This window comes from Pipistrellus hanaki, assembly GCF_964339955.1.
Source record: "Pipistrellus hanaki genome assembly, chromosome: 9".
Lineage (NCBI taxonomy): Eukaryota > Metazoa > Chordata > Mammalia > Chiroptera > Vespertilionidae > Pipistrellus > Pipistrellus hanaki.
Genome location: NC_140511.1, coordinates 11,701,734 through 11,717,550, shown reverse-complemented (window position 1 = coordinate 11,717,550; position 15,817 = coordinate 11,701,734). Strand labels below are relative to the sequence as shown.

The window sequence follows — 15,817 nt, the reverse complement described above, 5'->3', positions numbered from 1 at the left end:
AGGTAGGTGACAGAGAAGGTGTAGCTTTAAAGTGGCACAAACATAAAGATGTGCAGAGTGCTCCCTAGTGGAAGCCTGATATGAGTCAGTGAATACAGCTTAGGCTACTTTTTATTTTATTTTTAAAATACATTTTATTGATTTTTTTACAGAGAGGAAGGGAGAGGGATAGAGAGTTAAAAACATCTTTGAGAGAGAAACATAGACCAGCTGCCTCCTGCACACTCCTCACTGGGGATGTGCCCGCAACAAAGATACATGCCCTTGACTAGAATCAAACCTGGGACCTTTCAGTCCACAGGCCAACGCTCTATCCACTGAGCCAAAATGGTTTCAGCTAGGCTACTTTTTAAAAGAATCCTCACTGAGGATACATTTATTGATTTCAGAGACAGAGAGAGAGAGAGAAAGAGAGAGAGAGAGAGAGAGAGAGAGAGAGAGACCAGTGGCCTTTCCTATGAGCCCTGACTGGGGATAAAACCCTTAGCCTGGGTATGTGTCCTGACTGGGAATGGAACGCCCACCCATTTTGGTGTATAGAACTAGGCTACTTTTATAGCAGCATATTCAGAATAGGGAGGTAATGGGTCCTATCTTCCTCTGCCCTTATCAGAGCACACAGACTATTACGTTCAGTTCTGAGCACAACATTCAAGGAGTTTTAGAATTAGCCAGAGAACATGATTCTGGCACACACAAAATAAGATATATGTGACACTCATTTCATAAATGTTCAAGAGTTTTCCTGGATAAGTAGCTTGGGGAGGGGAGATTCACAATTCAGCAAGGCCAATGTCATCAGTACAGTGTTCAGCTGGGACACCGGGTTCTGCTGTTTCACGGCCAAACATTTCCTCCTGATTTGGCCAGCTGTCTCCCGGTCCAGTGGCCTGGGCTGAAGCCATGGAAACATTGTGAATGTGCAGAAGAAAATCTACCCTGCACCAGGGAAAACTATTCAGCGGGGACGTTGTATCCCCCCTTTATGATGAACTTGTTTAACAAATAATTGTGGAAGAGCAGAGGGCAGAGATAGAGAAGGGTAGAGGGGAAAGAGAAAGGGGTTGGGGAAGAAAATGAGAAAGGTGTTTCCTAAATTATCTGTGGTAATAAAAATGACTACTGAGGGAATTTTTATTGCCAGAGAGTTAGAACTTAGAAATGCCAGCTTGGAATGAAGATACCTCTCCCAGGGTGGAAAAGATGGGCCACAGCGTTTTGCAACAGATGGAGTAAAATGAAACTTATTTTTACCTCACCGGAGACTCAACACTGTGTCAACGATTAACTATTTACAGAAAGTTCTGAAAGTATGTATGTTATTTAATTTTGAAATTATAGTTGCATTTTGGAGATTATTTTTTACCTAATTAGAATTCTTTGCTTTGCTTTTCTGATTAGTGTTTTTAATAAAATGTTAAATTTTATATTTTATTCACAAATATTAACATTTTTCTTCTTCATCTTCTATTCAAAATTTTGTTAACATTTTAATGTATTTGGTAAAGTTCATTACCTCCCATAGGCAGCAAATCTATTCTAGCTAGAAATGATCTTGGATAGAATTTTAGACATGTTGTATGCATTTTAAAATTTCATCATTATTTTCCTTTTATTGAGAGATTTATCAACTTCCTTTAAAAATGTATTATATTGATTTTTTATAGAAAGGAATTGAGAGGGATAGAGGGTTAGAAACATCGATGAGAGAGAGACATCAATCAGCTGCCTCCTGCACCCCCCCAACTGGGGATGTGCCTGCAACCAAGGTACGTGTCCTTGACCAGAATCGAACTTGGGACCTTTCAGTCCGCAGGCCGACGCTCTATCCACTGAGCCAAACCGATTTCAGTTCAACTTCTTTTCCACTAACATTCAAATATTTTGACCACCGTGGAGCTGGGGTCTTTAAGCCACATGCTTCTAGATGCTAAAAGACATTTTGATTCAGTGGGAAAAGCGTGGTCATCCATTTATTGCCACGAATCTGTTCTCTGTGAAAGATGAAAACTATATCACATGAGAAATTGACCAGGGAGCAGGAGACAGAGACACAGCACCTCAGACCCTTTCCCATCAACATTTTCATCAGCAGGGTCATCAATGTGCAAAAGGCCATTGAATGTCTGCTCTTGCGAAGCCCGGAGACCAAGGTGATCCTTAAGCAGTAAATACCAGGGAGCTGTGCCTGCATGCAGAGATGTTTGGTGACGCTCATGGCTGTAGTCAGAATCCTATTATGAGGGACATTTATGTGGATCTCAATATGGGTATTATTGATGCCTAGGACATGGCTATTGCATATGGCACTAACCATGCCCATTCACTTGGTTATGTGATTAAAAATCAGATGGACATGTTGTTTTGTTGTTGTTGTGTCATATATATATATATATATATATATATATATATATATATATATATATATATATTGATTTCAGAGAAAGGAAAGGAGAGGGAGAGCTAGAAACATCAGTGACAAGAGAGAATCATTGATCAGCTGCTTCTAGCACTGGGAATTGAGCACAACCTGGGTGTGTGATCTGACTGGGAATCGAACTGTGATCTTCTGGTTCATAGCTCAATGCTCAACCACTGAGCCATGCTGGCCAGGCCAGATGAACATGTTTTTAAATTATATTTGTTAGAGGGAAAATACAAAAAAGCACTACTAATCATTCTTTGTAGATGACATCACTTATCCTACAAGGGTAGTTTAAAACAATCTAAGGGAGGAAAAAAAAAATAAAATTAAGTTGTTGTTTTTTTTTCATTCTAGTAAAATACGCATAACATAAAATTTGCTATTTAAATAATTTTAAAATGAGTAATTTAGTGTCATTATGTACATCCACAATGTTATGTAACCATCACCACATTCTTGCCTCAGAACTTTTCAACATCCCATATAAAATCTCTGTACCATTAAATAGTAACTCCCCACTCTTCATTTCTCTCAGCCCCTGGCCACCACCATTCTACTTGCTGTCTCCGTGAATTAGACAATTGTCTGTAGCTCATACTAGTCAGATTATACAGTACTAGAGGCCTGGTGTGTGAAAATTCATGCACTGAAGGGGGTCATCCCTCAGCCCAGCTTGCTCCCTCTCATAGTCTGGGAGCCCTGAGGAGCAGGAGGTGACCTGGTAATCAGGGGAAGGTGAACATCCCATCACACCTCTGCTGCTGCCACTGCCAGCAGCGCAAGCCTTGACTGGCCCTGGTTACCTGAGCCTCGGACAGCCCTGGGTGGCTGGGCAGCTGACATCTGAGGCTTGCTTGTGCCTTGGGCTGGTCCTGGGTGGCTGGGGGGCTATGGGAACTGGGGGACTCAAAAAGTGTGAGGGGACTGGGTGCCACCATTTTGTGGCTGTAGGCACCATCTTCGTTGAGGGTGTGGTAGTCAATTAGCATATCCCCACCTTATTGGCTGTGGGCACTACCATCTTTGTGACAGCATGAGGGTTAATTAGCATATTCCCTCTTTATTAAACAGGATTTATCCCTTTGTGGCCCATGGCTAGGAAAAGCAGTCCTTGGTATACATCTTGGTCCTTTCCAAAGGCGCCCAGACCCAGAAGAGGGAGTCATAAACTGTGGATTGTTGATAGCTCCAAATAAGGTACACAGGATCAGTTACAACAGCGTGCGACATTGCCCTGCTTTAGAGATTGAGATGTGCAGCATACCTACTAAAACAGTCATAAACCGAAAGAAGCAGCCCAAATGGGGAGACAAAAAACCAAACCCAAACAAAAGAACAAGAGGATTCTCCCAAAGAAGAGATAAATGAAATGAAGATAAGAAATTTATCAGATACAGAGTTCAGAATAATGATGGCAATGATGCTAAACAGCATGAGAAACTATGAAAAATGACATAGCATTAATAAAGAACATGCTGAAAGAAATATACAGCAGATAAGGTGAAGTCAAGCATTGGATCAGTGAATTAGAAGATAGAAAAAAAATCAAATCATTCAATCAGAGATTCAGAAAGCAAAACAATTATAAAACAGGAGGACAGCTTAAGGGAGCCGTGGAAAACATGAATTGTAACAATATCCTCCTAACTGGAGTGTCAGGAAAAGAAAATAGTGAGCAGGGGATAGAGAACATGTTTGAAGAAATAATGACAGAAAATTTACCTAATCTGGTGAAGGAAAAAGTCACACAAGTTCAGGAGAAAGAAGAACCCAAACAGGCCCACACCCAGCACATCATAATTAAAATGCCCCAAATTAAAGACAAAGAGAGAATCTTAAAGGCAGCAAGAGAAGAGCAATTTGTTAGCTACAGAGGAGCTCCTGTAGGATGTTAGCAGATTTCTCATCAGAAACTCCACAGGCCAGAAGGGAATGGCCTGAAGTACTCAAGGTAATGAGAAGCAAGAATCTGAAACAAGATTACTATATCCAGCAAGGTTATCAATCAAAATAAATGGTGAAATAAAGAGCTTCCCAGACCAAAAAAAAAAAAAAAAAAAAAAAAAAAAAAAAAAAAAAAGGCTGAAGAAATTTGTCATCATCAAACTAGCACTGCAAGAAATGCTGAAGGGACTGCTGTAATGAAAAGAAGAAGTAGAGAAAAAACCTACTAAAATGAGTAAATGAATGACAATAAATAAGTACCTTTCAATAATAACCTTAAGTGTAAATGGATTAAGTGCTCTAATCAAAAGACACAGGGTAGCTGAATGAATATAAAACATGACCCAACTATATGTTGTCTGCCAGAGACCCACCTCAAAACAAGATTCAAACTGGATGAGAGTGAAGTTAAGGAAAAAATTTTCCAATGCAAATGGAAATGAAAAAACAACTATGGTGGCAACATTCATATCTGATGAAATAGACTTCAAAATGGGAATCTTGCATGATACCACTACACCAGCGGCGCTTGTTAGACTTCAAAATGAAAGCCATCACAAGAGGCAATAAAAGTCACGACTAAAGGGATTGATACAATAAGAGGAATTAGTCTTATATATGCACCCAATAAAGGAGCACCTAAATATACAAAATAATTTCCGGAGAACTTTAAGGGAGAGATTGACAGCAATACAGTCATAGTAGGGGACTTTAACATCCCACTGACTTCACTGGTAGATCTTCTAGACAAAAAATTAACAAGGAAACAGTGATTCTAAATGACACACTGGATCAGATGAATTTAATTGACATTTATAGAACATTTCACTCACTGTAGGGGAGGACATATTTGACAATGATACATCTGATGAAGAGTTAATATGCAAAATATATAAGGGATGCCACTTCTCCAAAGTGGACATACAGATGACCAAGAGACACATGTAAAAATGCTCCAAGTCACTGTTCACCAGAGAGATGCATATTAAAACAATAACGAGGTATCACCTCACACCCGTTAGAATGGCTACCATTAACAAGTCAAATTGTTAATGGTAGTTAACAATTGACAAGTGCTGGCAAGAATGTGTAAAGTGAACAAATGACAAGTGCTGGCAAGAATGTGTAGAAAAGGGATGGTGGGAATGGAGACTGGTGCAACCATTATGAAAAACAATATGGAGTTTCCTCAAAAAATTAAATATGGAACTGTCATTTGATCCAGTGACCTACTCCTAGGAATATTCCCAGGAAATCCAAAATATTAACCTGAAAAATGTATGTACCCCAATCTTCACAGCAGCACAATTTAATAGCTAAGATCTGGAAATAGCCCAGTGCCCATCAGTAGGTGAGTGGATAAAAAAATGTGTAGTATATATATATACCATGGAATACTATGCAGCAGTAAAAAGAAAGAACTGCTTACCCCTTTAGACAGCATAGAGGTATCAGAGTATTATGCTAAGCAAAATAAGCCAGCCAGAGAAAGACAAGTATCACACGATCTTACTCATATGTGGCATCAAATGAACAAAATAAACTGTTGAAAAATTAGATCCAGAAATAATAAAGCATGGAACAGACTGTGGAACTCAGAGGGAAGGCAGGGGAGAATGGGTGGGAGGGAAGAGATCAACCAAAACACTTGTATACATAGATGCCTAACCATGGACACAAGCAATAGGGTTATGGAGGCTGGGGCAGTGGTGGGCTAGAAGGGAATAAAAAGGGGACATATCTAATACTTTCAGCAATAAAGATTTTTAAAAATTAGTGCAAAGATAAATAGAGATTAGCCGAAACCGGTTTGGCTCAGTGGATAGAGCGTCGAACTGCGGACTGAAGGGTCCCTGGTTCGATTCCGGTCAAGGGCATGTACCTTGGTTGCGGGCACATCCCCAGTGGGGGGTGTGCAAGAGGCAGCTGGTCAATGTTTCTCTCTCATCGACGTTTCTAACTCTCTATCCCTCTCAATTCCTCTCTGTGTAAAATCAATAAAAATATATAAAAAAAAGAAAAAAAGAAAAAAAAAGATAAATAGAAATTAGAAAGACTATATGGAATAAAATCAACAAAACCAAGAACTTATTCTTTTATGATCACAAATATTGACAAATCCTTAGCTAAACTACTTAGGGAAATGAGAAAAGAATCAAATAGATAAAATTGGGAAGGATAAAGAACCAATTTTACAGAAATAAAAAGGAGTATTAAAGACTTCTATGATTAATTATATCTCAACAAGCTGGACAATCTAGAAGAAATGGATAAATTCCTAGAAACATAAACCTTACCAAAACTGAATCCTGAAGAAATAATAAATCTAAACAGACTTATAACTACATGAATACAATGAGGATATGGAAACATTAATAAAAATCTTTCAACAAAGAAAAGCCCAGGTACAGGTGGCTTCACTGTAGAATTCTATTAAATATTGATATTTAAAGAAAAATGAATACCAAACCTTAAATTGCTCCACAGAGCAGAAGGGGACACTTCCAAAACTCATTCTATGAGGCCAGCTTTAATCTGGTACCAAAGACACAACAAGAAAACTACAAATTAATATCTCTGATGAGCTGGGACCGGTTTGGCTCAGGGGATAGAGCGTCGGCCTGCGGACTAAAAAGGTCTTGGGTTCGATTCCAGGCAAGGGCATGTACCTTGGTTGCGGGCACATCCCCAGTAGGGGGTGTACAAGAGGCAGCTGATCGATGATTCTCTCTCATCGATGTTTCTAACTCTCTATCCCTTTCTCTCTTCCTCTCTGTGAAAAATCAATAAAATATATTTAAAAAAAATATCCCTGATGAATATTGACCCAAAATCCTAAATAAAATACTAGCAAACTAAATTCAGCAGCATGTTAAAAGGATTATACTACAGATCAAGTGGGATTTATATCTGGAATCAAGGATAGTTCAACATACAAAAGCCAATCCATGTAATGCACCACATTGACAAAATGAAGGACAAAAACCACATGTTCATCTTAATTGATGCAAACTCAATACAATCATTATCTAAATTCCAATGGCATTTTTTTTTGCAGAAATGGAAAAAAAATCATAAAATTTGTATGGGATCTCCAGGGAGCCTGAATAACTAAAACGATCTTGAAAAATAACAAAGTTGGAGAATTTAGACTGCCTAATTTAAAACAGATGCTACAAAGCAATAGTAATCAAGATATTGTGGCACTGGAATAAAGACTGATATATAGACTAATGTGACCAGATAGAGAGCCCCCAAATAATCCTTGCACATATGGCCAAATGGTTTTCAACAAGATGGTGGTAAAGCAGAGAAAGCTCAGCACCAACCCTATTGTCCTGAGCAATACAGCTCTGCCCCAAAGCTGCATATCCTGATAAGCCAAAGAAAAGACTGAGTTAAAGGACCTTCCCCACACAGACGGCAGTTTGGTATCAGGCCATGGTCACTTGGTTGTGTTTCAATGTCCTATAATTTAAGCATTTGAAGGTATTCCTTCCAATTACAAAGAGCACATTCTTTAAGAACATTTGGAAACCTACAAATAAGATTACTCTACCCAGCATAGCTATCATTTAGATTTTAAAGGTCAGATAAAGAGCTTCACAGACAAGAAAAAGGAGTAAATCACACCAAACCAGTATTACAGGAAATGTTGAAGAGTATTCTTTAAGAAGAGAAGGAGGAAGAGGGGGAGGAAGAAGAAGAGGAGAAGGAGAAGGAGGGGGAGGAGGAGGTGAAGGAGGGGGAGGAGGAAGAAGAAGAAGAAGAAAATATGAACACTAAAAATCTAATAAATACATATCTGTCAACAATTGAATCTAAAAATAAAAATAAACAAACAAAATAAATGAACAAAATAAACTGGTGAAAACAAATAGGACCAGAGGCATGGAAACATGGAACAGACTAGGAGGGAAGGGGAAAGAGGGGCAGAAAGAGATTAACCAAAGAAGTTATATGCATACTAGAGGCCCAATGAATGAAATTCGTGCAAGAGTAGGCCTTCTTTCCCCGGCTGCCAGCACCAGCTTTTTCTGGAACCTGGGAGCTGGGCTTTCCTCACAGCCTCGGCTTCATCTAGAAAGCTGTCTGGTCTAATTAGCATATTACGCTTTTATCATTATAGATATGTATTACCTATGAAAACAGACAATAGAGCAGTGAAGGCATGGGGCTAGGTGAAAACTGGGTGGAAGGGGTCACTGGCGGGGGGAGGAAGGGAAGGGGAAGGGAGACCAGCTGTAATACTTTCAACAATAAAGATTTTAAAAAAGAACAATTGGAATAAATGAATATGTGGTGTTAGTTCATAGCAAGGGTCAGCAAACAAATGGCTGCCATCCAGACCCAGCCTACAGTATGTTTTTATATTATCTGTGAGCTAAAAATTGTTCTTACCTTTTCAAAGAATAAAATTAAAGCATAACCTCTGGCCAGCCAAACCCTAAGATATTCACCATCTGGCCCCTTATAAGAAAACTAGAGACCCAGTGCACTGGAGGGGGGAATCCCTCAGCCTGGCCTGTGCCCTCTCACAGCCTGGGACCCCTCAGGGGATGTCTAAGACCTCTTGTTCCTTACCACCTGCCTGCTCACTGCTTCTTACCGCTTAGCTTGCTGCTCCTTAGTGCTGCCATGGAGGTGGGAAAGGCTTCTGCCTTGGCCTCTGCACTTGCCAGCCATGAGCCCGGCTTCTGGCTGAGCAATGCTTCCCCTGTGGGAGCCACTGACCACCAGGGGGCAGCTTCCGCATTGAGTGTCTTCCCCCTGGTGGTCAGTGTGCATCACAGTGACCAGTTGTTCTGGTCCCTTAGGTTTTTATTACATAGATTTAAAAAAATATATATATTTTATTGATTTTTTTTTACAGAGAGGAAGAGAGAGGGATAGAGAGTTAGAAACGTGGATGAGAGAGAATCATCGATCAGCTGCCTCTTGCACACCCCCAATTGGGATGTGCCCGCAACCAAGGCACATGCCCTTGACTGGAATCGAACCTGGGACCTTACAGTCTGCAGGCCAATGCTCTATCTACTGAGCCAAACCAGATTCGGCTTATTACATAGATTTGCTGATCTTTGCCTTAAAGTCTCTTTAGACTGAGGCACCTGAGGCACCTGGTTACTACCTGGCTGGCCCTCTTCTTAATGTAACTCTTCATGGCTCCACCATGAAGACCAGCTAAGTGTCATTTCTGACCTAGTTCATATACCTGTCACTTAACCTCAATGAACTTGTTTTCTCATTTGCAAATTTGAAATAATGCCGCTCAGGGAGACGGGATTGGGAAGAGTAAGAACAGGTATGAGTAAATACACCACACAGTGCTTGGCACATACCTTCCCCACTTTCCCTCCACTGCCCAGGGGCAGGGGGCAGGTTTCTGATCCCTCCCTCCATTTCTTCCACAGCTCTTTGCTTAATCCAGGACTAGACATGGCCCAGTGGATCTGCCCACTGAGTCTGTTGTGGAGCTGAGGGTCACCAGAGGTATTGGGGCGCCAGGAAATGTTTGAGGTCTGAGAGAGTTGGCTAGGGCCTTAGGAGCAGAACAAACTCAGAATTTTGGGTGGGTTACCCTGAGGATAAGTCTGTCCAAGGAGAAAATGTTCAGTAGATGCTACTTTAAGGACTGAGTTCTAGCCTTATTTTGTCTGTATCAACATGCCTGGAAAATTATATGGGCTATAGGAGCCAGTTAATATGTAATTGCTGGGTGAATGAATGATGAATGTATCTGTCCATAAACTGATACAATCACAATCAAAAAGCGATTGAAAGACTGGGCTCTGAGCAGCCAGGATTTGAATCCCAGTTTTGTTCCTTATTAGCTGGACAAGTTACTTAATCTGTCTGTACCTCAGTTTCATTATCTGTAAAGTGGGTAATAATATTATTCACATCCTAGGATTAATTTAAAGTGCTTAGTAAAATAAGACTGGAACAATATAAGTACTAAGCTATAATGTAAGCTACTGTTATTTTTATCATCAAAGTCAACATTAACAATAAACACTCATTGATATCTACTATGCATAATGTCTTTTGTTTAATCTACCAGTCAGCTCATCATTTTGTGGAGAGGAAGTATGTCACAATATGATAGCACCACTCTATCTGTCAGGATACCTACTTTCAATAAACCAAATTCACTGAAGTGAAATAGTTCTATTCTTTTTATCTCTCCTGCTCATCAAATTAAAGGAGCAAAGGTTTCAATAAAATCCTGAAGCGAGGTGAGCTTGCGCTGTTGAAGTTGGCCATCATTCCTGAAGGATCTCCTTCAGATCCTGGCCTTTTGAGAATCCCTGGGACTCCCTCCTTTGCCCAGGTGCTCGCTCACCTATGGCAGGACTGTAGGCGACGGCTCTGAGGGCCGCCCTGAGGCTGAGGTTGTGCACACTAGATCTGAACTGGCAGTAGTGTTCAGTGAGACCGTCTGATTTAGCTTATTCATGATTTCTTTTAAGTTCTTGAATCAGTCATTGTTGCTCTGTGGCCTCAGGGCTCACAAATGTTTCTTCTGTTCAGATAAAGAACAGACTAAGTGCTCTGTACAAATCACAAAGCTTGTCTCTGTTATTATCTGTGGTGGTGGGTTTTTAACTTTACATGTGTAACCTGCTGCTATTTCTTGTTTGGCTTATACATGTTTCTAGATTCCCATTGTTAAGAGAGAGATAGCCTGAGGGCACCTGTGATGGGAATCAGGGAGTCAGAAGTAGTGAGATGAATAAAAACAAGTGAGAATTAGCTGACAGAAAAAAATGGAGTAAAAATATGGTGATGATAGCTTTGGGGAGTTAACAATGTGTCAGCCACATATGAAAGGGTTTTATTATTATTATTATTATTATTATTTTAAAAATATATTTTATTGATTTTTTACAGAGAGGAAGGGAGAGGGATAGAGAATTAGAAACATCAATGAGAGAGAAACATCGACCAGCTGCCTCCTGCACAGCCCCCACTGAGGGTGTGCCCACAATCAAGGTACATGTCCTTGACCGGAATCGAACCCGGGACCTTCCAGTCCGCAGGCTGATGCTCTATCCACTGAGCCAAACCGGTTCCAGCGGGTTTTATTATTGATAACCCCCAAGGAAGGCACTAAAATCACCTCATGAGAAGACTGTGCCAGAGAGAGGTTAAGTAATCTGCCAGTGATCAGTGGCTGGACCAGGGTTTGAACACAGGTTTGACTAAAGCTTATGCCTTTACTGACTGTACTGCCCATGACTAGAATTAGGATGGAGTATGTAAATACAAAAGGCATGTCAAAAGAAAATAGACTGAATGAAATAAGGGCCCCCTAGAAATATGAGAAGCATAGAGGAAGAGAGGATTAGAAAAGCTTGCCTGGAGATAGTTTTACAAACAGGAGGAGAGCCCTAGCTTGTTTTGCTCAGTGAATAGAGCATCGGCCTGAGGACTAAAGGATCTGGTCAAGGGCATATAACTCGGTCTTATTCTTTTGAAAATATTATCTTGACTTGAAATGTTTTAGTTTGCTCTGTGAACTATTTTCTTGGGTGTCCTGTTGAGTTCAGTGCTGTTTTTGTAATGAATTACCACAATCTTAGGTATTTCTTGCTACATACTCATTTCCTATGAGAGTTTCCCTGTTCTATTTTCCATGGGTGCTATTTATTGAGGGGAGCAATCCTGCCTCAACCCATTGAGAGTAATGAAACAATCCTACTTAATAAAAGACTAATATGCAAATTAACCATCACCCTGCTACACCCACTAGCCACACCCACAAGCCACACTAACCATCCAATCAGAGCGAGTATGCAAATAAACTCAATCAAGATGGCTACCTGGAGGGAGGCTTGGGTTTCCTCTGCAATGGAGGAAGCCAAGCTTTCCACACACCCTGGCAGGCCCAGGCCTCCGCTCCAGGTTACAAAGTTTCAATTGTAGACGGTAAATAAATTCCAAATACCAAGGCCTCCGCTTGGGTCACCAGGGGGCCTGGCTGGCCTGCAAACCACCACAGGCCCCTTGCCCAGGCTGCCCCATGCCCCAAGGGAACCCTAACCCTGATCTGGGACATCCTTCAGGACAAACCAGCTAGCCCCCACCCATGTACCAGGCCTCTATCATATCTAACAAAAGAGTAATATGCAGATTGACCATCACTCCAACACACAAGATGGCTGCTCCATGTGGACAAAGATCCTGCCCACATGTGGACACAGGATGGCCACCACAAGATAGCCAGCAGGGGAGGGCAGTTGGGAGAGACCAGGCCTGCAAGGGAGGGCAGTTGGGGGCAATCAACTCTGCAGGGGAGGGCAGTTAGGGGTGACCAGGCTGGCAGAGGAGGGAAGTTGGGGGCAAACAAGCTGGCAGGGGAGCAATTAGACATCAATCAGGCTGGTGTAGGAGTGGTTAGGAGGTGATCAGGCTGGCAGGCAGAAGCAGTTAGGGGCAATCAGGAAGGCATGCAGGAAAGCAGTTGGGAGCCAGCAGTCCTGGGTTATGAAAGGGATGTCTGACTGCCCGAGGGGTCCCAGATTGGAGAGGGTGCAAGCTGGACTGAGGGACACCCCTCCTACCCTCTGCATGAATTTCGTGCACCAGGCCTCTAGTAAAATATATTTAAAGGAGTTAAGAGGAGTGATCTGAGGGGAGGGAAGAGGTTTCCTGCTTCTTCCTGGGTGGTGTAAGTCACCTCATACATTGTCCTTCTTCCTTGCCTGGGTACCCATATTCATAGCTTAGCTTGGAGGTTAATGTTCTCTTGGCTGATCCTTAATACAAGCAGACACTAATTATCATTGTTCTATGGGTCAACTTATTTGAACAATCAAAAAATATATTTTTTAATCACTTACCTATATGTATTAAAATGTTACCCCTAACTGCCTATATGTATTAGCAGTTAGGGGTAACATTTTAATGTTATTGTACCTTCCTGACCCACTATATCCATTACACCTTTAACTGAAGCACCTCCAGAGCCATTGCCAACAGTCCTAGCGGTCCTAGTGCCTGTTTTTTCTGCTAATCCAACCCCATGTGTGTATTCTGCATTTCATGATTCCTCACAATTTCTGATATGCATTTTTTTTATTTTATAGCACATTTATGAATTTATTCATTTAAATAATATCTTTTATGCCATTTCTAAGATTTAGGTTAGGAGGTGAAGGCAAGAGTTTGTGATCAATCTGTTCTCCAACTTCTTTTTTCCTATGCTCTGGAATAGTTTAAATAGCACCAGAATTATTTGGTATTTTAAATCTTGGGAGAATTTGTCTTAAAAAGAAAAGAAAAAGAAAGAAACTCTCTGCTTGAGTTAGGGGTGGAGTAGTCCATGAGTATTAGATGGTCCAAGTTTTTTTTTGTCTTTTGCATGAAAATACATCCTTTTATATAGATATTTTAATCTTATATAATAAAGAGGTAATATCCAAATTGACTGTCACACCCTCACAAGATGGCTACCTACAATCAGGCCGGTAGGGGGGTTAGTGAGGGATGACCAAATGACAGAACAAGCAGGCTGCATGGGTCGACTAGGCCAGTGGGGGAGCAGTTATGGGTTACCAGGCTAGGGGGTGGGGGTAGGGGGGAAGAGAGTTAGGGGTGACCAGGCCAGAAGGGGGTGGGGTTTGCAGTTGGGTCAACCAGGCTAACTGGGGGGCAATTAGGAGCAACCAGGCTGGCAGGGAGGGGGCAGTTGGGAGCAACCTGGTCAGCAGTAGGGGGGGGGGCAGTTAGGGGTAACCAGACAGGCAGACAGGTGAGTGATTAGGAGCCAGCAGTCCAGGATTGTGAGAGGGATGTCCGATTGCCGCATCGGGCTTAAATTGGCAGTCGGATATCCCTCAAGGGGTCCCAGATTAGAGAAGGTGCAGGCTGGGCTGAGGGACAACCCCCACCCCTGTTCACGAATTTTGTGTACCGGGCCTCTAGTGATATTATAATTTTAAAACTCTCCTGTATATCAATAGATATGTCTTACAAATATTTCTCAGTTGTAGATGAGCAACTTTTAGGGCAAAGATGATTCATCTTGTTTCCTTCCCAGTGTATGAACACAGTACTCTACATGTTTGTTGAGCTTCATTTTTAATCTTTCAAAATACTCATTGTGCTGACATTGGTTGTGTTCAGGGAACCAAGGCTTTTTGCTACTGCCAGGTGTGTGGGTAATAATGCATGTTCTTAGATGCTGTTTGTATTTACAGCTGTGACTCTCATTAGGAGAAAAGGAAAGTAAGCATGATCTCCAACGTACTTAATTTCACAGTTGCATCCTCTCCTGCATGTCATTTGTACCCTTGTGATTGGTAAGTGGTACACCATCCAGCTTCCTCGGGAAAACAAGCACTCGTGCCCGGGTGACTGTCAGTTCTCTGAGGCACAGCAGGGAGTTATCAATAACCTCTGTGTTATTGATAACATCCTCCTGCCATGTTTGGGAACTTTTTCTGGCATTTCTGAAAGCATGGTGTAGTTTCACTTTTCCAGCAAACCCAGAATAACCTTCTCCAAAAGAGCCTGAACTCTCACCTATGTTTCTAAGAGCATAATGGTTTCTCTTTTTAACCTCTGCTGTTGGAATCTTTCAGAATCCACCTATTATTTCCTTCTGCCGCTGTATTTTTACAGATGGATTTCTTATAATGTGGCAATTTTTGTTTCTCTCTAATAAGAAAGGTTTGCATCCCAAATTTACAAGTTTGGGATGCAAACAAAAGGAAACTATAATAAGTGAACATAAGGAAACCATTTAACCTCTCTGACCATTGTTTCCTCGTTGGAAAAATAGAGTTAAAACTGTCCATCTCATAGGACTGGTATGAAGATGAAATGAGATCATGAATGCACATTGCTTGGGTTGGCACCTGGGGTCACTAACCGTGAGGGAGGTGTTGTCAGCTGTTCTGTCATTCTCAGCATCATCGAGGTGCAGTTGCTTTCCTCTGACATGATGCAACAACCCTGGCTCCAGCTTGCCAGGAGATCTGTGGGGTGACTGCCTGCAACAGGAAAGTAACAGTAGCGCCTGAGCTATAGGCCTTTGTTATAAATATCGGTCTCTATCTCTTTGATCTTTAGCTCAGCAGTCCTGCGTGGCACCATCTGTACCTGTTCGTGGTGTTCCTGGGAAGCCTGCTTCTAAAATCTGCTTATTCCTTTCTTTCTCTGGAAGTGATAACCCGCCAACCTCTGAGTGCTAGCAATTTGCAAGGTATTGATTTACTTGACTCTTGTCCTAGAACACACAGTTAAACTTGCTTCTTCCTTTACACAAGTGGATTTATCTTATTTTCTACGTTCTGACAATTGTCCAGTTTCGATCTTTGCCCCAGAATTTTAGTGCTGTGTTTTCCTTTTAAACTAGATCTTTCAGCACTGCTCTTAGCTAATGCCCAAACTCATCTCTACTGACATCAGGAACACCACAGTCCAACCTTCACTGACATC

General features: G+C 41.4%; 1 long non-coding RNA gene and 1 pseudogene across 3 annotated transcripts in view; both read left to right on the top strand.

Moving 5' to 3' along the window:
• The window catches only part of LOC311627434, a 114,383-nt gene that overhangs the window by 67,240 nt on the left and 31,326 nt on the right, over positions 1-15,817 (top strand). The gene's annotated exons all lie outside the window — the stretch shown is intronic.
• Positions 1,238-10,815, top strand: LOC311627499 (NXPE family member 2-like; annotated as a pseudogene). The gene is made up of 3 exons: positions 1,238-1,318; positions 1,853-2,358; positions 10,704-10,815. The product of its transcript is annotated as an NXPE family member 2-like (transcript).